Genomic DNA, 23,747 nt, shown 5'->3' with positions numbered 1-23,747 from the left:
ATCACCATCAATGTCACCACCACCACCAGTGTCACCACCACCACCAGTGTCACCACCACCATCAATGTCACCATCACCATCAGTGTCACCATTATCACCATCCCATCAGTGTCACCTCTGCATCAGTAACACCATCAGTGCCACCAAAATCACCACAACTACAAGATGCTTAAAACCCTGGAAAGTTCTTTCAGCCACCCCTGTCCATCCAGCTCAGATCTGCCACAAGCTTCTTCCCATACACTTGACTGCTGGGGCCACTGGGGGCAGGAGAGTGGTCTCAGGGTGGAAGTTCAGAGGGGAAAGTTCAGACGGGTTGCTCCTAAAAGCTTTTAAGGGAGGTCCCAGAAATCACAAATCAGCACCAAGTTGGGGAAAGGATCCTTTCACTCTGAGTGAACTCCCAGCACCCTTTTTTAATTTTTTTGCAAGCAATCAAATCCTATATAATAAAAGGGTGATATGCAAATTGACCCTAACAGCGGAACAACCAGTCACTATGATGCGCACTGACTACCAGGGGGCAGACGCTCAATGCAGGAGCTGCCCCCTGGTGGTCAGTGCGCGTCCACAGGAGGAGTGCGACTCAGCCAGAAGCCGGCTCATGGCTGGCCAGCACAGCGATGCTAAGGATGTCCGACTAATGGCTTAGAGGGCTCCCAGAGGGATGTCTGACTGCCAGCTTAGGCCCGATCCCCGCCCCCGGGGGAGCAGGCCTTAGCTGGCAGGTGGACATCCCCTGAGGGTCCCCAGCTGGGAGAGGGCACAGACCAGGCTGAGGGGATCCCCCCCCACCCCAGTGCACGAATTTTTGTGCACTGGGCCTCTAGTATACAATAAGAGGCATTTCTATGGAAACAAAAGAAAAACAAAGGTTAATGATTGGAGCAGACTGTAACCCTGGTTTCTAGGTTTGAAAGCAGGTAATCAAGACTTCTAGATGGCTGTCTCTAATCCTCTTCCGACAGAGAGACAGTCATAGTCTGATAGAGCCTCCTGGTCTCAGTGAGAATGTCTCAGGTGATCTTTTGCAGCTGGAACAGAGTGTCCAGAGTGGAACTGTTGTGGTGATTTCTCTGACGTCTACATCAAGCTGTCCCACCTGAGCTCGCATGGCCTTGGGAAACAGGCAGTGTTAGTTCCGTGTTTCCAATGGATGGGAGAGTGAAAATGCTAGTTTGGAGAGCTGCGGCCAAGTACTTAAAAAAAAACTAGAAAAATTCAGGATCCAGGCCAGTTTACAGGTAGAAAAAATTTTTTAACTGCAAAGACAATGAACAGCACTAGAACCAAATATCCACAAAAGTATATTACAGTTTCTCCTGGAACCATCTTCTCTCTAAGATGACGCTCATTTTTATCAAAAACAGCCAAATTCAGACTAATTTACTTGCAGAATAAGTCTAGTTTCAATAAACTTGGCCTGATTATCTGTCTAAGCCCAGCAAGAGTACTGTCAACCCCATAGGCTCTTCTAAATCTGCTTTGCAGGAATTTTCAGGAATCTTCAGAATGAATGTTAAAAGTCCTCTTAAGGCGAAGAAGCTAAGCCATGTTCTTGCCATCAGACTTCGCCGGCAGTGCCTATAGACTTGGGGTTAATGCCTCTCTCCTCAAGGTCCCCAATATATCCTGAGCTTCTTACTTTGCAACCTTCGTTTCTTATCTGGAAAGACTATGTACTGTGAACCAAGGTAAGCAAGTTATCAAAAGTAAGCTGAAGCCCTGACCGGTTTGGCTCAGTGGATAGAGCGTCGGCCTGCAGACTGAAAGGTCCCAGGTTCGATTCCAGTCAAGGGCATGTACCTGGGTTGCGGGCACATCCCCAGTAGGGGGTGTGCAGGAGGCAGCTGATCGATGTTGCTCTCTCATCGATGTTTCTAACTCTCTATCCCTCTCCCTTCCTCTCTGTAAAAAAAAAATCAATAAAATATATTTTTTTTTAAAAAAGTAAGCTGAAGCAAAATTAGAGTTTGGTTTTCTATCTCTGCTAAAAGGACTATTGGTCTGCTACTGATACTGTGAAAAAAATTTCTGCCTAGAGAGCAAAGACTCAGTATTTTGTCAAAATAATTTATGTTTTATGTTGTCTTAATCAGGTCCTTGATTATTTAAGAAAAAAAAAAACTGAACCTCCTCAATAGTAAGAACTAAATTTTGCTAACAATTATGTCAACTTCTGTGTTTTCCTTGAAATCTTTCATTGCCACTTTGGTTAAATGGATGATTAAGGATTGCTTCATCATGACTTATGATCCTATTTAGTCAAATGTCTAAACTTCTTGATATATTTTGACAAACTTCCTAAAATTTAAATTGTAAGTAAGAGTCTTGACATGGGAATAACTTTGGGGTGTTCCGGAAGGGCCCCTGGGACACCTCAAACGCTTTGTTTTCCCAGCACCTTTTTATGTCAATTCCCAGTAGCAAAACAAGCCACGCCCCATGGCTCCTGGCCCAAGTCCCTCCAGCTTCTTCTCCACATGTCTCCTGGACCCCATCCTTGGGGCTTCCATAACTGGTCCCCTAGGGTCTCACTGGCCCCAACCCTTTCTGGAATGCCGACCCTCCTCCTCTCCCATTCAACCCACCATTGGAAGGTATGTTGGACCCAAGAGTCAGATCCCCAAATTCTACTGTAGAGAACTGTAACCCTGTTCTTTGTAACCGTGAACAATAAGCCCTTACATTTTACATTTTCTCACGGAGTCTCTTAGTTCTTCCAACATCCCTGTGCTGTGGGTAAGGCAGAAAGCCCCCACTTACACAGGGAGAAACTGAGACCCAGAGAAGGGAAGTGTCCCATCTGAGTTCCTCAATGAGTCAGGGTGGAGTCAGCACTGAACCTGCACTGCTGGCGTGGCACCCTCTCAGCCCAACCCCTCACCACCCGCCCGCACTCTGGTCGCACCCTCCCCACATCCACACCTCCCAGCAGCCTGACCCATACAGGGTTCCCACGCTGGGGCGTGGCCCCGGGAGGGCGGGGCCTATGGCCTTGGCAGGGCTGAGACAGAAGATGGGGCAGTGGCTGTGACACTGGACTTTTCCCTTCCCAGAAGCCAAAGTCCCCAGGTTCAAAACCTTCTCCCCATCCCATTCGCTCCCACCTCTGGTCTACCTCTAGCATTCAAAGGGGCTTTTAAAGTAACCACCCCCGAGATTGCGCTCACTGTCTGTAGTGGACCAGGCTCCACGAAGCTGTAAATGAGCCCCTAACCAACTGATATCCCCTCCCAGCGGACAGCCATCCCCAGATGACACCCACCCCAAACCTCCAAGCCTACCAGGAAGCCCTGCCATTCTCTCAAGCTCAACAAGTCCCCAACCAAGTGGACAAAACGCCTCACTTAATCATTCCGTAAGCATCTCCTGAGCCCTTACGCTGTGCCAAGCACAGTCCCTCTCTCTGCTCCACCGTGTCACTGCCGGGGCCCAGCCCACATGTATCCCCGCCCAGCCTCGCACATGGCCCCTGACCAGGAAGCAGACTAGGAATTTGAACACAAACCCCAGCCTCAGGACAGCAGCCCTTGGTGTGAGTGTCGGGAAGGCCCATGAGCAGGCACCGGGCCACACTGGGCCACTCCTGGCAAGTCCTCTGTCCTCACCTGCCAAACACGGAGCACCCACAGGCCCTCCTCCGGAGGACGGGAGGCCAAGTGCTGTCGGGGAGGGGAAAGGGGAAACGGAAAGCTGCATGCATATGGGACCAAGGAACCAGCCAAAGGACAGAGCCCTTCCATTCCCAGCCGCCCAGGCCTCCTTCCCGGTCTCCCTCACGTCTTGGGCCCCCCATCGCCCCCCAGCTTCTACACCAGGACACCCCCGGCCACCCTCTCTACAAGAGCGGGAACCTGACTTTGACAACGCCCCAGGCCCAGAAGCTGAAAGGAAACCGATAATGAAAACCACTAGACCCCCGCTCCCCAGCTGAGGAGACGCTGCCAGCAGCTGCTGAGCAGACAAGCCTTTGACCTCCATCTCCCCGTGTTCCGGCCCCCGCGGAGGAAAAGGCCTATTCTTTGTCCCGGACAGTAACCTAGGGGCAAGAGGTGGCCCGAGCGCCAGGCAAGAGGCTTAGCACAGACCCAGCTGCTCAGGCTGGGACAGAGCTAGGATTGGCTGTCCAGGCTGAGGGACAGAGGGGAGGGACCTGGAGATTCAGGCCTGCCCCCTCCTCTCACGGCTCACCCCCTGCAGAGAGGAGGCAGCCCCAAGGTCAGCAGGCCACAGGCTCCTTCTGCCACCAAGCCACAAAGAGGACACAGACGGGAGCGTTACACACATGCACAGACAAGCACACACACAGGTACAGAACGCCAGAGGTACAGACTGGCACCGGCTCGGAAACAAAGGGCATGCACGTGGCCTCACCCATAGACACACCCTCCCAGCCAGGCACACACCTCACACACAGACACACGCTTCACGCACAATCTCAGGCACGCACACACATGCACAATCATCACAAAGGTGCCTACACATAAATGGGAACACATCACACACACACACACACACACACACACACACACACACATTCAACCAGTCACCACATACACTGGCTCCAGCTCCAACCTTCCAACTTCCCTAGAAGATTATACCCAACAGACGGTGAGGAAAAGCTTATAGTGTCTGATGCCCCCGCCAGGATCCTCCATCTCCATCAGCTGGCATTAAAAGTGCCCCCCACTGACCCAGGGTTCAGGCATAACCTGAGGTCCCTGTACCCACAGCGACCCACAGTGCTCAACAAGACTGCACAGCTAGCCACCCCATCCCTTCCACCACCCCCAACCTGTCACCCACCATCCGAAGCCCCCAAAGGACACGCTGCGCTTCCTGCCAAACATGGTTGTGGCCGCGGGGCCCCAGGTCCAAGCGATGTTCCTGGGGCTGCTGGCGAGGGGGTCTCGGTGCAGCAGCGTCAACGGGCCACCAGTGTAGGGCAGGGCGCCCAGCGTGACACCTCCCCCATGGCCTGCCCCCCAACCTGTACTTCCTGTGGGTGAGGCCACAGGGCCAGGAGGTGTGTCCTGAGTTCTGGGAGGCACCGAGGCAAGCAGGGGAGGTTGAAGAGGGCAGCTTCCCCACGCCCAGAGGAACTCGCAGCTCCGGAAAGGGCTCGGCTAGCAGATTACACCACAGCCCAAGCTGGCAGCTCAGCCCCAAACAACCCTGGCTTCCCAGAACCCGAAGGAGGGCCGTGGATTCCCACACTGGGCCAGGCCAGGAGAGGAAGACCTGGCTGGGAGACTGCGGGAGCCCTGCAGACTGGGGCCCCTCACACCCACTGTCCTAGATGGGACCTTTGCCTTCCTGCTCCACCATGGCTTAGCGCACACCAGGAAAGCCAGCTTCACACATGTAATGATTCCTGCACACATGTGGCATGGGACGCATGCATGTGCACATGCATGCACATGCTCCACCGGTACATATAGGCACATGCATGCTCACATGCATGTCATTAGATGCACACACATGTACACCGATACTGCACACTCACATGCAAATTCATTAACAGACACCTGGACACACATGTCTGTATATGAGACATGACACATCTTATACACATATAACTCCCCATCAGGCACAGGCTCACACATGGATGAAGACACACATACATGCATCATATGTGATGCTCACGTATGTGCAGAGTGGCCAGGAGAACTCAGCCCAGGCACACACTCAGATGGCACGCACGCCTGCAACATACATTCACAGGTACCCTACGCAGGCACAGATCTGCACTTCCCAGACCCCCTCACGTGTCTAGGCAGAAGCCAGCTGTGCCACACTTCATGCAACAGGGTGGGAGGTGGCACCTGTGTGCAGTGCTCTTTCCAGCTGGAACTGAAGGCGGGCCCTCACCTCCTCGTGCACCGGCGCTGAGCATGCCAGGTACACAGTGGGCGCTCACCGAAACAGCCCGCGGAGGGCGTGGCACCTGCACTGGACCAGACTAGGGTAGGGGGACACCGAAGGGACGCCAGGCCCCTGCCCTGCCCCCAAGCAGCGGGAAAGGGAAACAACGCTGCTGTGGCTGCCACCAGTGGCCTCTCTCCCGGCCCCTCTCCCCGCAGCTTCCTGTTTGGGGGCCGCTGCTACTGGGGGAGTCAGGTCCTTGCTGTGGTGCCGGAGGGCCACCCCCAGGTTGTGGACAAATGGCACAGACATTTCTACTTTCTTGACTCCTCCAGGGGCACGGGCAGCAGCCTGGATGGGCCGTGAGAGCAGCTTCGGGGTCCTGACCCAGCTCAGGGCTGTGAGGGGCAAGTGTGGGACAGCTGGCCTCTCAGCGGAGCCGGGTGGTCCTCAGCTCCGGCCACACCCTCTGCCCACCACCAGGGGGGGAAGGATCACATGGCTCACCCTCTGGCTTGCATCAGAACACTGGCTCCCACACCCAGGGGATGCTGAACAGGTACCACGGTCACCTTGGGTCCTGCCTGCCCTCCATCCATTTGGCCTCTCTAAGAGCAAAGCAGCTCTGCTCCACCGACCCAGTGGAGCACCTGGCCAGGCCTGGCCAACCAGGACATCCACCCCCCTGGCCACAGAGACTGGTTCAGGGGCGGGCAGGAGACCTAAGCAGACCCAGTAGGACTCACTCGCAGCATACGGTACTCCCCCACTCTTACTTGGGGTTGCTAAACCAGGGGAGGGAGAGCAGACCTCGCAGCATCTTGGACTTCTTCGAGGCCGCTGAGATCTGAGGACCTTGGAGAGGCCAGAAGCGCCCATGCCCTCCCAGCTCCCCAGAGTTAGGGGCTGGAGAGTGAGAAGGGAGGCCACAGATGGATTTTAATTTGTTTTCCATACGTTCTGGAGGGAGGCAAGAGCCATCCTAGCACCTCCCCCACTCTCCTCTCCTCAGCACTCAGTCCCCCAAGTTTTGGAGCCGCGTGCCCTCCAGCAGGTTATGTAACTTCTCTAGGCCTCCATTCCCTCCCGTATAATATAGGGTGGCTACCACGAACCCCACAAGATTACAAGTGGACATATACACTTAGCACAGGGCTCCCACGCCGTTATGGGAGCCGTTATAATTATTATCTATTATGATCCCATCGCCTCCCTCGGTCCTGCTCAGCTTCCGGTCACCCCTGCTCTGACCCCTCTTCTGAGTGGGGTGGCCAGTGAGGGAGAGATTGTGAGTCAAGAGAAAAGAGAAGCTCTGTGAGCCAGGCCCAGCCCTCCTGTTCCCCTTAAGCACAGCCCAGCTTCCTCCCAGCCCTCGGCTGAGTCAGCATGCGGGAGGTCGGAGCGGAGATGTGTGTGAGTTTACTGTGGACCAGCACCCACCTAACAGCCCAGCTCATTTCAGTCTCACAACCACCTGTGAGACGGTACCACTGTTACCCCCATTTTACCAGCGGGGACACCGTGGCTCGGAGAGGTTAAGGACCTTGACAAAATCGATCCGGCGTGATGGTGGCACAGCTGGGTCTAACTCCAGGGCCCACGTTCTCAACCGCTGTTCCACACGGTGATCTGCTGCAGTGGGGCCGACCAGCCACCCAGCTGCCCCGTGGATCCTGACGCCTACAGAGATGCACAGGGGGTGCAGTGCCCATTTACAGATGGAAGATCTGAGGCCCTGAGAAGGCAACGCTCAGCTCAGCAGCTGGAAGAGGACAGTGGTCAAGTGGGAAAGTCTCCCAACACCTGGCCAGACAGGCTCCTGCCCTCCCGAGGCCGCCCCTTGCGACTCCTCAGAGCTGACTTTGAATCTCCCAGGCACAAGGCCCTGGCTTCCCTGGTGGAGGCCGGTGGGTGCTCCTAGTACCAGCTGAAGGGGCAAGTCCCAGCCAGAGTCCCTGCCCCAGGGCAGAGCTCCAGGGCACCCGCCCAGCTCTCTGAACAGAGCCGAGAAAGCCAGTTGGGATCAGAGGGGACGAGGCAGCCCGGGCCCCGGCCAGCGACCCCTCCACTGTGTCTGCCGGCCTTTGGGGGCAGGAGGGAAGGGAGAGACAGTGTGGCTTCCTCTTCGTGGGCAGCTCTGTCCTGACAGCCACCAACGGGGCTGAAAGATGAGACAAATTCCCTTCCCAGGCGAGGGGCTGAAGCACTTACCGGAAGCTCAGGAAACAGATGCCCCTAGAGAGACGGGCACATCATTCAGCCTAGATCCGCCCCGACTCCGGGCAGCGTGAGTCGGCACCAGAACTGACCAGGTGGGGCTCAGCCCTCCTCATAGCTTGGCCACTGCGTCACCTTGCGCAGGTCATGAACTCTGGGGGCTCCAACCGCCTTCCCTCTGCTTCCTTTACAAGCCAGGTGAGAACAGAGGACACTCTGCTCACCAGAAAAACAGGGCACAGTGGCATGTAGAGCCAGCAAGCCCACAGGGGGTGGAATTCACACCTGGGCATGAGATAAACGACATCCAACATCTGCGCTGTGATTTACAGTGCACTGGCCACTTCCCACGCTCACATCTCAAGGGCTAGCCTGAATTTCCAACTGTGCAAGTTCCGGGGAAAAAGGCGATGACAAAAAAAAAAAAAAACAACAACAACTGCAAGAGCAGGACTCTAACACAGGGTTGCACAATTCACGCTGATCTGCTCAGTAATGCCAGCCCACCAAAGCAACTACTGGCAATGCGTGGCCGTGGACTAAAGAAGCTACAAAGTGTACTGTGTTCTTTTTTAATTTTACATAATAATTACGTATCACTTTTGTCCACCAGATAGTAAAGGTTATAAAAAACAAACAAACAAACAACCTTGAGCCCTGGCTGTGTTGCCTCAGTGTTTAGAGCCTTGGCTCGGGCACCAAAGGTTGTGGGTTCAATTCCAGGTCAAGGGCATGTACCTGGGTGTAGCTGGGTTGCAGTTTCAATCCCCAGCCCCAGTCGGGGTGCGATGTGTCTCGCTCATATTGATGTTTGAGTCTCTTTCTTTCTCCCTCCTCCCCTCCTTCCACTCTGTCTAAAAAAAATCAATGGAAAAAATGTCCTCGGGTGAGGATTAACAAAACAAAAAACAAAACTGAAAAACAACCTTGATAATGGTGTGAGGATATAAGAAAACAGGAGGCACCCCCACCAATGTGTGTAGATACTTGGCAATATCAAAATTTTAAATGCGCATACACTTTGTGCCAACATTTTTAGAAATTTATTCCACAGGCAAGTTCATACGAGTTGACAAGATCTATGCACACAAGTGTTAATTATATCACTGTAATAGCAAAATACAAAAAAATAACCTAAGTGACTGTCATTTAACTATATTGTGGAACTAGCATACAATTAAATACTATGTAGATACTGAAAAGAAGGTAGAATTCAGATGTTACTATATAAAGATATCCTAAAAACTCATGCAGAATTAAAAAAACACACAGAACAGGTCATATAGTAGAATCCCATGAATTTAAATAAATATGTAAATTCTCATGTTTGCCTAGAAATTTCCGGAAGGAAACATAAGCAATGGCCCCAGGTTGGTTACCCTGAAGAACGGGACTGGAACTGGAAATCTAGGGCAGAGGGACTTTTTACTCTATGTCCAGTGCTGCTTGATTTTCTTTTTACCATGAACATGTTATCATGTCATAATTTAAAGATTAAAAAGTGTTAATTATATGGATGGTTTGTTATAGAAGGAGGAGTGGGGAGAAGAAGAGGAGGAGGAGAAGCTACAAGCCTTTAAAACCTTCTTAAACTAGCCCAGCCTGTGTGCTCCGTTGGCTGGAGCGTCATCCCGTGCGCATAAAGGTTGCAGGTTCAATTCCAGGTCAGGGCACATACCTAGGTTTCAGTTCAGTCCCTGATTGGGACCCGTATGGAAGGCAATCAACTGATGTTTCTCTCTCTCCCCCTTCCTCTTTCTAAACATGTCCTCAGGTGAGAATTAAAAACACACACACAACAACAATAATAACACACACACACACACACACACACACACACACCTTAAACTATTTGACCATTTGGAGCTCAAACTGACCCCAGTCCTGGGACCAGGGACCACCTCTTCTACCCCAAAGGGAAGTCGAGAGTCTGCCTTGCCCCAGAAAGGGAGGGCCAGGGTCTCTCCCTCACTGTCTGACTCCAAGTGGTTCTTCCATCCACTCTGCTTTTAAGCAAAGTTTGTGCTTCAATCTTAAGAAAACCCAAGGGATGAGTGCCAAGTTGTACTTTCAATGGCCTCCACCACAGTGCTGTAGTAACTATGAAACACTGGGAACAACCCACATACCCAACAGTAGGGGGCAGGTTACAGACAGACAGCATCTCCCACCATCAGAGCACCTCTCAGCCAGTGCAAAGTACCAGTAGGTGTGGAAGTATAAGTAACGACATGGGAAGAGAGTTACAGAAAATTTCTGAATGAATGAAACAGGCTACCTCAAATGCTCAGGGCCATATTGTTCAAGGGGTGAGATCAAGGATCATGATTTTTTTTTTCTTCTTTGGGCTTTTCTGAATTTTATAAGTTTTCTGAAATAAATAAGTCTTCCTTTTATAACTAAAAAGGCCACACACTATTTAAAATGACAAATAAAAGGAAGCAAAAGGAGACAAGAAAGGGGATGGGCCCCGTGTTATAAAATAGTGGTTCTAAAATGCACGGGGCATGAGAACCACCTGGGTCTTAAATAGCATGGGGTCAAACCCCAGCCCTGCTGCTTTGCCAGCAGTGTGACCTTAGGCAAGTTACTTAACCTCTCTGTGCCTCAGACCAGATTCCCCACCTCTAAAATGGGGATACTAACAGCTGTTGCAGGGCTAAATGAGTTAATACATGTTAAGCCTTCGGAGCAGGGCCAGGTATAGATCTATAGTCGTGTTAGCTAGTGTGAGTGCTAAAATTATGACTCCATCATTCTGGGGTGGGGCCAGGAAACCTGCTTCTTTAACAAACTCCCCAGATGATTCTGCAATCAACTACAATACTGCCACCATCATTGGAGTCATCTGTAGGGAGGCTTGGCCACTAGTTGCTGTCTGAAGGGGATTCTTACTAAGAGTGATCCCGAAGCCAGCTCTTTGCTCTCCCTCCATCCGGCTGGGTCACTCCAACCCTTCCCTGCCATTGCAGAGCCTCTTCCTCACCAAGATGGGCCAGAAGGTGGACATCGGCGCCCCCTACAGGCATGTTTGTGTAGTGCAAGGAGGAAAAGGGGGTGTCTTCTTGCTGGTGGTTGCAGCCGCATTGCTCTCTAGCAAAAGGGATTGAGGGGTGGGGGAATCCTCTGTGTTGCAGGAGATAAGTAACAACCACTTGGGGTCAGAACACCGGGGTTGCAACTCCGGGTCTGCAATGTAGTTGCGGGGAAATCACTTAAACTCCCTCTGCTTCAGTTGTTTCATCTGTAAAGAATAACTGTGATCATTTGTTGAGAATCTCCCATAAACCAGGTATGCCATACTTTTTATTTCATTTAATCCATAACTTTGTCCTTCCTGGTGAGGAAATGGAGCTCAGGAACATTAAGAAACCCACTCAGGTCACAGGGCTGGTAGGTGATGGCAACAGAATAAAAACCCAGAACATGGATTTTTTTTTAACCTCACCCAAGGATATATTGTCCATTGATTTTCTTAGAGAGAGTGGCGGGGGGGGGAGAGAGAGAAAAAGAGAGAGAGAGAGAGAGAGAGAGAGAGAGAGAGAGAGAGAGAGAGAAAAGAAAGACACATCGATTGGTTGCCTCCCAAAAGTGCCCTGAAGAGTCTCAGGTTTGATTCCCAGTCAAGGGATGTACTTCTGTTGCAAACTCAATCCAGGCCACGGTTTTAGCCACATTGCCATTCCTACAGGGAAGGCTTACTGCAGAGCAGGCCCCAATTGAGGGCAGTGCTAGATGTGAGATAGCACCAGGCGGGGCCAGGGCAACCCCAAGGTTCATTGGGCCCCTGCCAATGCCCAGCTAAGGAGCAGCCACAACCTGGGCTGGAATGAACAAACCTTGAGTTTCCTCCCCCAACACTGGCAACCTGTGGGGGGAGGGGGGGCGGGAATCATACCTCCAGCAGATGAGCAGTGACTCAGGGGGAGGCAAGTGGGGAGACACAGGAAAGGCTCCCTCAGACACTTTGTTAAAAAAGGCCTGCAGCTCAGCCTGGCCGGTGTTGCTCAGTAGTTGAGTGTAGATCTATGAACCAGGAGGTCACGGTTGGATTCCCAGTCAGGGCACATGCCCAGTTTGCGGGCTCTATCCCCAGTGGGGGGGGCTCTATCCCCAGGAGGCAGCCGATCAATGATTCTCTCTCATCACTGATGTTTCCGTCTCTTCCTCTCCCTTCCTCTCTGAAATCAATAAAAATATATTTTAAAATAATAATAATAAATTTAAAAATTTTTAAAAGGCCTGCAGCTCCAACACAGCTTGTTCGTGATTCATTTATCCTGATTTCCCTGGAGAAAGATGGGGGTCCTAGCAGGGTCTGCCCCACCCACAGGCCCGAAGGAATCCTGCTGGAGCCCCAGAACCGTGTCATCTCCATCTGCCCCTTAGAAGAGCTGGCTCAGGATGATATAATAAACCGAGACGGGAAAGGCCTTTTCCACTTAAGGTCTCCAACTCCTCTCCCATCACTGCCCCCACCCTCAAAAGGCCTCTGCACAATAAGGTGCCTCCTATGACAGAAGAGAGTGAGGAATTGAGGCTGGATCTCGTCGTTTGGTGAAAATCTCCATCAACACCTCACCTGTGGCAAGGGTGACCCATGGACGGAAGAGGAGTCCCTACTAAAGGAATAACCCATGAGGTACATATTGATGGTGTCCCCATTTTACAGGTGGGAAAATTGGGGCACAGAGAGACTAAGTAATTTGCTCAAGCTCACACTCCTAGTAAGTGGCTGCGGCAGATTATATTCCCCAAAAGTGGCCACACCATCGCACAATATATCCCCCATCCCACCTGCTCTTCTCGCCGTGTGACATGACACCCTCCGTTACGTTACGAGGCGGGCGTGGATGTGTGTGGACCTGTGGCTGTGGCGGAAGTGGTGCTGCATCATCTCTAAGGCTGGGTAAGACAAGGTGACACAGCTTCGGCCTCACTCTCTCTTGGGATCCTTGCTCCTTAACCAGCCCCCATGCTGCGGGGAAGCCCAGAGAACACGGGAGAGGCCCGTGGGGCAGGGAACGGAGGCCGCCAGCCAAATGCCAGACGTGCGAGTGACGGAGCCTTCAGATGCTTCCAGCCCCCAGACTTCGAGGCACCCAGATGACGATGGCCAAGCAGAGACAAGTATCCCCACTGAGCCCTGCCCAAACTGCAGATGCTTAGAGCTTGGGCTTGGAGTCAGACATATCTTCATGTATTCATTCATTCATTCACTCACTCATTCATTCATTCATCCATCAAATCTTTACTGCATCTCCACTGTGTTCCAGGCTCCCTGCTGGGGCAGTGACGATTCTAGGTGAACAAGACGGATAAATCCCTGCCCTGGGGGATATAAAGGGTGGGGATGTGGAGGATAGTAGGGGTTTCACCTTACACAGGTATTTGCGGTAGGGTGAGATAGTCGAAGGGGTCTGGATGGGTGGGAGCCCTGTTTAGGGGGGAGGATCTGGGGCGGCCTCTCTGAAGGGGAGACTGCAAGGATGAGGCAGATCCAACTTTGTGAAGAGTGGAGAGCACAGCAGCAAGTGTCAAGAATAGACCTGGGTTCACTTACTCGCTGTGTGACCTTAGAGAAGTAACCCAGCCTCTCTGAGCCTCCACTTCCTCATAGGATGGGGATGCTTTCAGAACCCACCTCACAGGATTGTTCTGAGGAGCCAATGAGCTAATACGTGTGGTGTGTGCAGTCCGGGGCCTGGCACAAGAAGAGCTCCATCCATTTATGTGATTGTGGTGCAGGAATTATGCTGAGGCCCAGGCCCCCAGTGGGCTGCCCAGAGCCTCAGCGACCACTCTGCCAGCCACAGGGAAGAGAGGAGGGGTGGGGAGCCTCCCCACTGCTGCACCGGTGCCCAAGCTTCTGAGAGGGGGTTGAGTGGGTGGGGGTGCACATTCCCTGGAGCAGCTGACATCCCGCCCAGCTTCCACCCACCCCTGCAGCCGTCCCTGACTCATCTCCTCAGCCCAGGGCTTACCCACCCGTCACCCTTAGCTCAGAGCGCAAAAAACAGGGCTGGAGGTTGGACTGATTGTCCCTCCCCCAGCCCCACCCCAGTGGCAGGGGCACCCACACAGCCACTGAGGGAGAAGCAGCTTCCTCAATGCAGAGAGAGACAGGGACAGGAAGCCTGGAGAGAGGGCAGAACTGGACAGGGCATAAGCCTCAGGGATCCCAGGGGCCAGGAAAGCCTGCTGGGGTACAGTATCACCTGCCACCGACCAGGCACACCCTGGAGGACCCTGGTGGGTGGCCATCATACATCCCCAGAGAAGAGACCAGGAACAACCCGGAGCACCCCACGGTCGCACAGAGATGTGCTCAGGGGCCCCACACAGAGCCACACACAGATGTGCAGACACCACGACCCAGCAGCACGTCCTGCAGGGACACATGCGCACAGATGTGCACCCCTCACTGCTCCTGACAGCCGTCACTCCCCTCTGCTCTCGCTCACCACCAGTCATCTCATCAGCAGGCCCCCCGTGCCCGTGCCTGATGCCATCTCTTGACCCAGACCTGGCAGGCCCAGCATGATTCAGGAAGGAGTCTGACAGCCTTGGATCTGAACTAGGGGAGAGGGTGGGACACCAGCCAGGCCAGGAAGGGGGGCTGCTCAGGCCAGGTCCTCCGGAGCACAATCCTCGCCTTGGCGCCCCACCTGCCTTGGGAGGCCCCTACAACTGCTTCAGGCCTTGAGCAGGTGGAGAGGAATCCCCTTGTGACTGTTTGGAAGTCCCTTCAGGGGATGGGGGGGGGATGGCAAACTGAGGGGGAAAGGCAAGTACAGCATGGCAGGCTGAGGTCAGACACGAGGCAGAACTTCCCACTAGAGAAGCACCCAAGGCTTGAAGGAGGTGTAGGCAGAAGAGAGTGTCCCCTGGCTCCATAAAGATGCCCTCTTGAAAAGTGGAGAAGATGGACAGGCTGGCATTACTGTTTTTGTTTTTTTACTAAACTTATGAAAAACAAAATGAGTCCCAAATTACAGAGGGCAGAGGAGTCCTTTAATGACTGTAAAGAGAGACAGTGGCTGCTGCCCCTGCTCAGCCCAGGCCGGGCGTGATCTCGCCTCTAGGCCGAGGGACGGACGCAGTGACCTTTATATGCCAGCCCGAGCTGCCCGTGCATGAGCAAGAGGCAGCTGGACACATTCCCCACTGCGTGACCTCTCCCTGAGGGGCTGGCACGTTGCTCAGAGATGGGAGAGGGTAGGGAGATAAGGGCCACCATGGTACCATGGCAACAGGCCTCAGCAGAGACACATCCACGCCTTGTCCAATCCCTGCTCACAATAGAACCTAAGTGTTTGCAGACAACACCTCTCCTGCCAAAGGGGGTGGTGGCCTGGGAGGGACAGGTGGACACACTGGGGAAAGGAGAAGGAGGCTTCTAGGTGCTGTATCCGGAAATATAAAGCCTGCTGTGGCTTATGCCCCAGAACTCCTCTAACTAACCCTCAACCACTGCCTTCCTGCCTCTCACACCACCCCATCACTCCCCCACAGGCCCAGCCTGTCCCCACCACCCAGGCACCCCTGACCCCCCTGCACCAGGGCTGCCCAACTCACCCCACAGCCCTGTTTCCTCCATCATTCTTGGCCACCTTCTGCAACCCACTCTTCCTTCCTCCCTTCCTGCCTTCCGTTTCCTCTCGCCCTCTCTCCCATCCCCCTGCCCTGTCCTCCCCACTGATGTCGCCCAGACCAGTGCCCACGACCATCTGCCAGCTTCAAACGCCAGCATCTGCCCTCCCTCCACTCCTCCTTCAGGCACCTGCTTCTGAGCTGCCTGCTCATCCCCTCTGCCCACCGCCGGGCTCCATGTCCTCCTGAGACAGACTCCAGCAAGAGTCTGAGGAGCCCCCAGGGGCAGGGCTACTCTTGGCTCCAATTCAGCTCCAGGAGGAACTGGCCAGATAGGTATCCGGGCCTGGAGCCCCAGGTTCTACAACCGGGAGGAAAGTCGTAAGCAGTCCCTTTACCCAGCCGCCTCCTCCGCTTGAACAAATGACTATCTGAGCCACTGTAAGGCGCCGTCTTCCCGAATATACAGAAATGCTCCATTCAAGGAACCCTTGCTACGGACCCATCACCGTGTTCAAAAATTTAACAAACCTCTTATTGTAACTCACAAACCCCAGATAAGGAAACAGAGGCTCAGAGGAGGTGGGCACTTTGCCCAAGGTCATGCGGTGTGTTGGACACCTCAGAGCGCCACTTCGAACCCTCTCGGCCCCATTTCTCACTCCAGCCGCTTCGGCAACGACCAGCTGGTCCCCTGTGGGCTGGGAGGCAAAGCTCCATCCAGGGCCACACCAAGCCTTCTTTGTAGCTACCGGGTGGGACGCCCACAGGAGCCCACTTGGGGCTCACCCATGTGCCCCTGAAATCTCATGGGAGTTCATGTCCATGAAGGTTCCTGGCCATCAGGGGACAGAGCTACTGGATGAACATTCCCATGTTTTTCTCTCCAACAGGGCAGTTGAAACGCATTCCGCGGGCTCCCAGGAGACGGGCTCAGGACAGAGAGGGGGTGGTGATAAAAATAATGCATCCTTGTGCTGCCTTCCCCTTCTCTCCTTCACACCTCCTGCTCCCACCCTTCCTCCCTGGGACCACTTCCCAAGTGTACGGCTCAGGTTCTGCTTTTGGGAAACACAGGTGAGACCCAGCGAGCGAGGGGGGGGGGGGGGCTGGAGCTGGGAGTTAAACCCACGTCGGAGTGACAATGGGCACTGTATGCGTAACCACCACCACCCATGTCGGACTCCCTTTCCCTCGAGGTTCAAGTCATCTGAACCACTGTGGTTCCGCCACACTTGATCCCACAGGGTCATAGAAAAGAGGGAGGGGAAGGTGCGGTGGTGCCCACAGCCTAAGGGTCATCTTCTGGGGAGCTGGGGTCACCTCCCACCAAACTGCTCCAACCCCCTGGGCTGAGCGGCAGGCCCAGCTGGCCATGCCCCGGCCCTGCCCAAGTTGAGCACCTGCCTCTGCTCAGACACTTCTGTGGCTCTTCAGCTCCAGACCCCGTCTCACTCCCCACCAGCCCCTCAAGCCCCACCCATTCCACTTCTCAACGTCTTGAAAGGGAGGGGACACCTGAGGTAGCTTTTTGGAGCCTCTGTGGCCAGATCTGGCAGACACCCACCCTGACCCACCCCTGGACTCAGAAAACCAAGACACCCCTGGAGGAGAGGGCAGAGCCTCCATGGACTCCTGCCCACATTGCAAAGATGGGCCTTTCCTGGGGAAAGAACTGCAGGGACCTCGCAACCCCAGCAGCCGGGTGAGCTCTCTGTTTACTCCTCACCCACTGCAGGAAAAGCGGGGAGGTAGGGTCTTCTCCCTTCTCCATGGGAAACTGAGGCCCGTAGGGCTTAAGGGGCAGCCCCGGCGTCACGATGCATGAAAAGAACCCTATTATTCCCTGTGGAGGCTGCTCTGGTGGGGGCCCCTCAGAGGCAGATCCCGGCATTCAGAGGCCAAACCCCACTTGCATGTAAATGCCCTTCAGTTTGTTAAGGGTGTAGCAGGAGCGACGGAAAACAGGAGAAAGAAGGATGCCCCCTCCACCAGCAACCAGGTCCAGACACTCAGCGTCCGGTGGTGGCAAAGACAAGTGGAGTCTACACGGTCCTGAGCTCCCCTGAACACACACCTGTCTTGGACCCCCTCTGGGGGGCTGGCTCCCCCTCACACACACCCAGGACCTCGGGGGTGAGCATCAGGCTGGAGGCTGGCTCTGCCCCAAAGGTCCATGAAGGCCTCTCAGTCAGTCCCTCAGGACCCCAGCTCCTCTCCCTGTGACAGGCACGGGCTGGAGTGAGGATGGGGTGGTGTTTATGACCTCTGGGCGAGTGGGGGGGTGAGGGGCGGGAGTGCAGGGGGAACAAACCAACCCAGCGTAGCCACAGGGTCCTCCCGAGGTTCTCCGCTTCTTCCTTCTCGCGCCACCTGTCAACACCCACCTCTGACCCCCTCCGTCAGCTTCCCCGGCAGAGACTGACGGGCTGAGCCACCTCGCACTCGGCACACACACCCCTGTGCACGGCGTGTGTGCGCAGCGCCCCACCCGCGCGGGTTTCCGAGGACAGACGCCCCCTCCCAGACAGCCCGCCGTCGGCTGGCTCGCTCCGCGGAATCGCAGCGCGGAGCGCACTCACTCCACACGGGCAGGATTCCGCTTGGCAAACACGCGCATTTACACTCACAACACACGCCCCGGCCCCGCGTGCAGTCACACCCAAGACTCACGTCCGGCTCCAAGCTGATGCGGGAGGCACAGCCCGCCCCGGACCTGCGGACCCGCCGCGACGCCGGCGCCCAGGCTCCCTGCACCGAATGTCAACAGTCAGGCGCGGCGGCTGCCTCCGCCCGTGCGCCCGCCGTCTCCATCCGGACCGGCCCCCTCCTCCTCCTCCTCCTCCTCCTCCCCGGCGGCGGGCTGCTCTCGCCGCCCGCCCAGCGCGTGCACCGTCACCGCGGCGCGCACACGCGCACACCGCGCACCCGCCACCCGCCACCCGCCACCCGCCACCCGCCACCCGCACACCCGGCGGCGCGGCTCGGCCCGGGACGCACCCGGCGCGCCCGCCCGCCCGCCCGCAGCCGCGCACACCTGGCGGGCCAGGGGCTGGGGTCCTCCCGCCGCCACCCGCGCGCTGCGGCCGCACCCACCTCGCTCTCCCGCCCCCGCGACACCGCCCAGTGGGCCCGTGGCGCCCACGGTGCTCACCGAGCGCCGCCGCCGCGCAGCTGCCGGAGCGGGAGTGGGAGGTCGGGCACCGCGGCGGACGAGGGCGCGGGGATGGGAGGGGGAGCCCCGCGGGCCCTGAGCGCCGCGACCTCGGTAGGGACGCCTCGTCACCGTCACCGCCGCCCGGGGACTGCCCGCGGCCGCTCCTCGGGAACAAAGGCGCGGGGCGGGGCAGGCGCGCCCCAGGGACCCAGGGGAGGAAGGAGGGAGCAGCCCACCTGCCCACTGAGGTTCCTGGACGAGGAGGCCCCCGGGGCTGCGGGGAAGCGGGTGCAGGAAGACCCTGGGTTCCTGGTCTACTGAAGGCCCTCTGGAGCCGTCTCCAGCCCTGAGAGCGGTGGGCCTGGGAGGGATGCAGTGCTATCGGCACTTGGAACTGGGGGGCTTCAAGGGCTGCCAGAACCCCTGAAAGTGCCCCTGCCTCGGACTGGCAGCCCGGAGTTTTCATTCACTCACTCCACACGGACCTCAGCCTCTGCCCAGCCAAGGGCACTCGGAACCTGAGGCTGAAGGAACGAAGAACCTTCTAGGCAGTTTCCAGGCAGCCTTGGGATGCCCACGTCTCTTCCCCGAAGCCTCCACGGGGGCGGCCTCTGAATATGGCTTGCACACCTCGGTGATGAGGAGCTCACTCCCTAAGGGGCTGACCTGGACGCCCTGGAGCAGCCCTCGGGGCTAGAAAACCTTTTCTTTCAGGGCCCACAAATGGCCTTGCTTCTGTCTGTTGGCCATGGCCTCACTCTGCTCTGGCCACAGTGGCTTTCTGCTTCTAGAACATACTTAGGGCCTTGCACCAGCTGTTCTGCCTGCAGGAATACTCTTCCACCCCATCTCCTGAGACCCTCCCACCCCCCCTCCCCCATCCATTCAACACCCCTCGCCAGCACCTTTTCCACGCGGCTACCCCTTGTGTCCTTCAGGACTCAGCCCAAATGTCACCTTGTCAGAGAGAACTTCCACCTCTCCCAGAGTCCCTCACACCCGCTAGTCACTCTTCCCCTCGATGCCCCGTTTGTTTCTTCAGCATCTGAAAAGTTCACTCTGACATTTTCTTGTCTATGTGTCTGTAGTCTGTCTCCCCCACTAGAATGTGTGCCCCATGGAGGCAGGACCCTTGTCTGCATGGAGACAAGGCACTATAACCCCAGGGCCTGACCTACAGCAGGATGGGAGGGAGACCGGGTGGCCAGCCCATGGTCTGAGTCCCATTGGCAGCCTGGTCCATCACCCAAAAGGCAGTCTGCTCAGCCGTTCAAGGGTAACATCTGGCACGGTGTTGGCAGAGGACCGGTGCTCCATTCCTGTCCGCCAAGTAAATGAACAGACACAGGAACATTCCTCAGAAAGTCTGAGACTCCAAACAGCGGGTCCTGCCCTCCCCTGTTCTGGACTCTGCCCTGAGCTCTTGCAGATCCACGATGTGAGCATTTTCTTAAAACCTAAAACGCAGGGCCATTCCCAAGCTTCTAGTCTATTGGAACTCCCCAGACAGCTCTGATTCCCTCACCCCCTGCCCAGGCACAGACAGGATTGGAGGCCAAAATGGACTTCTTTATCCCGGCTGAAGTGAACCTCCTAGACCTGGATCCAGCCCCCAGGGCAGTATGGGTCCCAATTCTGACATCTCGACTGTTGGGATGGTGCCAAGGTTCCTGCCATCAGCAGTGGCACCAGCATGCTGTCCGCAGCCTTCCTCACCAAGCCGCTCATAAACACATCGAGCAGGACTCAACCAATGGCAGTCACTCATCAACCCCCCGCCCCTAGCTCGCATTCCTCTGTCACCTACAAGGCTTTGCTGGGGGGAAAAGAAACATTTATTGCTGAATCTCACAACTCTTACATATTTCTAGTCTGGAAAATTAATCAGAAAAGCAAATAAGCTTTCCCCAGCAGGGTGGATTCTCAGGGCATCCACTCGCCGCCCTTTTCTAGGTGCCCCCACACCATCTTATATAACAAAGAGCTAATATACTAATTAGACCAGAGGGCAGAACGACCTTCCTTCGACCAGTGGGGCCAAGGGGCAACTGGACCAGTGGGCGGGGCCAAGGGGCAACTGGACCAGTGGGGCAGCCAGGGCTGCGAAGGCCTACTCTTGCAGGAACTTTGTGCATCAGGCCTCTAGTCTCTTTAATAACAGACTCTAAAGCTTGGCCAGGACTTGTTTATGGTCTATGGACTTATTTCCTCTTTGTAAAGGTAGAAAGCACCTTCCCTGTCTCCTGCCTTTGGCACATGCTCTATTCTCTGAGAAGCAGTGTGCACAGTAGTTGTGAGCACTGCCACTTACTAGCTGTTTTTATTTAACCTCTGCACCTCGGTTTTGTCATCTGAAACATGGGGAGAACAATAGCACCAAGATCACAGCATTGTTATGAAGAGTAAATCAATTTTTCCTGCAAAGCATTTACAACATGACATATAATAAGCATTCAAAAATTAACGATTAATAGCCCTACGTGGTTTGGCTCAGTGGACTGAACGTTGGCCTGTGGACTGAAGGGTCCCAGGTTCAATTCCGGTCAAGGTCATGTACCCGGGTTGCGGGCTCAGTTGGGGGCATGCAGGAGGCAGCCAATCAATGATTCTCTCTCATCAATGATGTTTCTATCTCCCTCTCCCTTCTTCTCTGAAATCAATAAATATATATTTTTTTAATTAACGATTAATGGTCTATCATAAAAATTAGTACAGTCATGGAGCGGGAGCAGCCTCCTCTGTAAGCAACCTGGGCTGCAGCCTTCCCAAGTGTGAAAGCTGGAGTTACCGCAAATGGCTGCATCCTGTCTTCTGATCGCTTCCTCATCCACGAACTCTGCTCTGCTCCTGTGATTCCAAAGAGCACCCTTGTTCTTTGGCTCAGAAAACAGAGCAGCTCCATTAGCCTCAGGCCATTCGAGCAGGCAGGAAGGAGGTCTCACTCTCTGTTCTTCCTTCGCTCTTGTCTTGGGCTGAGGTAGCTGGCCCACCTCAGTCTCGGGCTCGCCTCCCTACCAGCCTCCCCACAGGTTCTGAGCTGTGTTCTGTTCATTTGTCTTCCATCCAGTGAGCTCCCTCTCTGGGCTAGGACCTCAGGAGACAGAGGAAAACAACGTGCAAAAGGCCCTGCCCTCATGGAGCTTACATCCCAGGAGGCCCCAGAACGGTGAACAAATAGACCAATGAGATCATGTCTGCTGGTGGTGAGAGCTATGCAGGAAAGAAGATGAGGGAGAAGCTCCTTATGTCCGAGGGCACTTGGCACACAGTAAGCTTCGCAGGTTGCCTGAAAATGAATCCACGTCCCCTTCTGTCGGGGTGTCCTAGGGTGCTCCTAAGCCAGCCACAATGGCCTCTTTCTTTTTCCCTGCAGACATGCACAGCTGAACACTCAGAATTTCATTCCTGCGCCCTTCCCAACACTCTTGTCTCAAGCTCTAGAGCAAGCATGTCAAATTCAAAGGCTAACACGGGCCAAATAAACAAGGTTTAAGTTCATGCGGGCCACAAAAGCTTCAATTTTCATAGAAACATAGGTTTAGCCCTAGCTGGTTTGGCTCAGTGGATAGAGCGTCAGCCTCCGGACTGAAGGGTTCGGGTTCCATTCCAGTCAAGGGTACATGCCCGGGGTTGCAGGCTCGATCCCCAGTAGGGGGCATGCAGGAGGCAGCGGATCAATGATTATCTCTCATCATTGATGTTTCTATCTCTCTCTGCCTCTCCCTTCCTCTCTGAAATCAATAAAAATATATTTAAAAAGAAAAAAAAAGAAATGTAGGTTTATTTCGATAAAGACATGCTGAATATAAGGGCTGAAATAAATGAGTAATTATTAGCATAAAATAATAGAACATTTTAATAAAAATTAATATTTTTTCTTAAACATTAACTTACCAGACACTCAATAACTCTACACAAATTAATAAGCGTAATGCAAATAAAGTTATTTTTCTTGTTCTCCGGAAGCGAAATATTTCCTGTTGCGCACACCAAACAAGTCAGCCCAAGACTAATGACATGGCAATCAGCTGCTAAAATACTCGCTGCTAGTATTAGTGGAGAGAAATGGTGCACCTGCGCGTAAGGTGCATAAGGGAAATGAATGCAACACAATTATTGTAATTAGTCATTAGCGAACGTTGTAGTTTGTTATTAATAATTATGTATAACAGGATATTGTAAAAATTAAGTTATGAAATTTTATTAAAACGTTCTTACATACCGTTATATTGGCTAGGCTGCAAAAACATTCGTTGTGGGCCACATGCAGCCCACGGGCCACGAGTTTGACGTGCTTGCTCTAGAGCAGGGGTGGGCAAACTTTTTGACTCGAGGGCCACAATGGGTTCTTAAACTGGACCGGAGGGCCGGAACAAAAGCATGGATGGAGTGTTTGTGTGAACTAATATAAATTCAAAGTAAACATCATTACATAAAAGGGTACTGTCTTTTTTTTTTTTTTAGTTTTATTCATTTCAAACAGGCCGGATTCCGGCCCGTGGGCCGTAGTTTGCTCACGGCTGCTCTAGAGGAATTTCTACCCTTTCTCTACGTTATTTTGGAGTCCAAGGCACCATTCCCTGAACATCAGGAGTTCCCAGGTGGCCTGAGTCACCTTTCCCAGAGCTCCTGTCATGTCCACATCATCATTTAATTCTTTCTTTCTCTTGGGACAGAACTGGGTCCAGAGTACCCGTCCACCTCACTGCTTCCTGTACCGTCTGAAGTCATCAGTGAGATAAGAGGGAGCAGATGCACGGCTCTTAGCTAATCAGGATTCCTGGCAGATGTCCGCTGAGGTGCAGGCATCCATCACGTCTACACTTTATTCCTGGGGCCAGTTCAGGGAGCTGTGTAAGAGCATCATCCCTGTTCTCCAGTGGACCAGCCCACGGCGTACCCCCCAGACGAC

The 23,747-nt window shown here is 54.2% G+C and overlaps 1 protein-coding gene across 1 annotated transcript in view; it reads right to left on the bottom strand.

Moving 5' to 3' along the window:
- The window catches only part of RAP1GAP2 (RAP1 GTPase activating protein 2), a 210,876-nt gene that overhangs the window by 172,226 nt on the left and 14,903 nt on the right, over positions 1 to 23,747 (bottom strand). The gene's annotated exons all lie outside the window — the stretch shown is intronic.

The sequence above is a fragment of the Myotis myotis genome, unplaced genomic scaffold (genome assembly GCF_014108235.1).
Source record: "Myotis myotis isolate mMyoMyo1 unplaced genomic scaffold, mMyoMyo1.p scaffold_m19_p_17, whole genome shotgun sequence".
NCBI lineage: Eukaryota > Metazoa > Chordata > Mammalia > Chiroptera > Vespertilionidae > Myotis > Myotis myotis.
Note: the sequence above shows the minus strand (reverse complement) of the source record. Positions and strands in the feature narration are given on the sequence as shown.